Below are 2170 nucleotides of genomic sequence, written 5' to 3' on the forward strand. Positions count from 1 at the left end.
GCAATTTTTTTTCCTACTTTTGGAATAAAAAAAAAAAAAAAAAAAAAAAGCCACGCATCAACCTCGTGCTGCAGCAACTTTCTTTTCCAGCCCTGGAAGCAGGTTCCTCTGTGCCGGGGAGATGGCAGGTTCCCCCATACAGGCAGGAGGCACGTGGCTGGGGCAGCAAAGGCAAAGATGGAAGAAAAAATGTTTCGTTTTGAGACCTTGACACAAACAAAACGACACGAAGCAAAAAAAAAAGGGTGGGTTGTTGGCTTTTTTTTTTTCCTCTCCTCTTTAAGCGCTACAAAAACAGGAAACAAAGGAGAAAACATCTCACGGGGGGGAAGGGGAGGTAAGCGCTTTATACGCCCACGAAATAAAGATTAACCACATATTTTATTTACTGTTTGTATTACGGTTGCACTGCGGAGTTCAACCAATTCCAAGCCAGGGCTCTGCGGGTCTGTGCAGCACCTAACGCTGAGCGGTCCCCTTCCCCCAAACCCACCAAGCGCGTGCCTCCGCTGCGAGCGAGCCCTCCAGACGCCCTCGTTCCTCCTGCAGACACCCGCCTCCGGCCTCCTTCGCCCAGCATGAGCTCTCTGGCCCCAGCCGCCAGCTGAAAAAGCGCTGGTGCTGTCCCCAGGGAGTTTTGAGCCCTTTTTCCCCTTCAAATCAGACTGTAAGACACCCTCCACGGTGGGCCAGCAGCAGAGCCAGAGTAATAAACGCTAGAAAAGGTGAATTTATGGGGAACGTGTTTGCAGGCTCCCATCCTGGGCTACAGGGGCCACCCTGCCCCACTGGGTCGATGCCGCACCCCACACACACTCAAAAGTCCCCCGCACCAAGGACAGGACTCTGAGCCTCCAAACTTTGACTCATTTCTCAATTAACAGCTTCCCAAACGCGAGCCACGCATGGAACAAACCTCTCATGATGGGGCCCGGACCTCCCAAGCCCGGCATTACTCATCCACCCCCCCAGCCCTCCTTCCCCGGGGTGCTCCGAGAGCGGCTCACCGCCGCACGGGGCGCACAAAAGGCCCCCCCCCCCAGAGGCGGGAGGCCGTCACCGCCTGAGCGCATGCACCCTAATTCAGGAGCCGGGGTGGCCGCCCCCCTTGCCAGCTGGCCAGGGGCAGCTTTCAGCCAGAGACCTGCCCAAGGCCACGCAGCCAGGGCAACCTGCCGGGATTTTTTCCTGGGGGGGACTCTTCCCTACTCCAACCGGTTCACCGAGGAACTGCTTTAACTGCAGGGGGAATCTTTGGGCACGCTGACCCCCAGCTTTGGGCTGTCCTCCATTGCCCCGGCCTCCAAGCACCCAGCCGAGCCACGCGCCCAGCGGGAAGAGACAAGCTTATCATCGCAGAGAAAGGAAATTAAGATAACGCGGCAATGGAGGTACCGAGGGATTTGGCCAAGGTCACAAAATAAGTCTGTGGCTCTATGATACAGCCATCCGACACGTTCGGTGTCTGGTCACATACCCTAAAATTTCAAGCCAGGGCCAAAATCTAGCCTCGCTGGTGGCAGCTTTCTGCCAGGTCATTAGCAGCATGCATCCGCACAGAGCAGTGAACATCCAGCCATAACAACAGCAGTAACAACAACAAAAAAAAAAGAGCGGGAATAGATGAGATCAAAGTGTCCTGGAAAAGGACCTGGAAAAATAGTTTTGGTCCCTGGCTAAGGCTCCCGGGAAGCGCACAGGCGAGCCCCGTCCCAGCCCCGTGCAGCCCCCCCGGGGTGGCTCCCCACCCTGGCAGAGGGAGACCAAAATGACTCCCTATAAATAGAAGCAGAAAAGCGCTTCTCCAAAAGCCTGGCTGGGTCTTTCCCCTTCCAGCGCGTGTGGCAGAGCTGCTGGCACCTCCGTGGAGGTCTCTGGTTTTCCCCCAAATAAACCTGGAGAGGAAAATAACCTTCCTGTGAGCTCAGGCTGGCTCCTCCATGCACAGAGCCACCCCCCCCTCCCAGGCCTGGCCATCCAATTGGAAAGTAATTATACTGCAATTTTTATTTATGACTTCTTTTTTTTTTTTAATTGCTAAATGGTGACTCATTTTGGCAACATTAAAATACACAGGAAATCATCCCCATTTTACAGTAATCACCATTCAATTCATTGTTAAATATTTATTCGATGGACAAATGCCGGGCCTCTTTCGAAGGGTCGGAGG

General features: G+C 54.1%; 1 protein-coding gene across 1 annotated transcript in view; it reads right to left on the reverse strand.

Annotated features, from left to right (window-relative positions):
* Positions 1-2170, reverse strand: part of TRIM8 (tripartite motif containing 8) — a gene marked incomplete at its 5' end in the record, with an annotated part of 27249 nt that overhangs the window by 24112 nt on the left and 967 nt on the right. The gene's annotated exons all lie outside the window — the stretch shown is intronic.

Source organism: Egretta garzetta, unplaced genomic scaffold (genome assembly GCF_000687185.1).
Source record: "Egretta garzetta isolate BGI_Z169 unplaced genomic scaffold, ASM68718v1 scaffold135, whole genome shotgun sequence".
NCBI classification, from domain to species: Eukaryota; Metazoa; Chordata; class Aves; order Pelecaniformes; family Ardeidae; genus Egretta; species Egretta garzetta.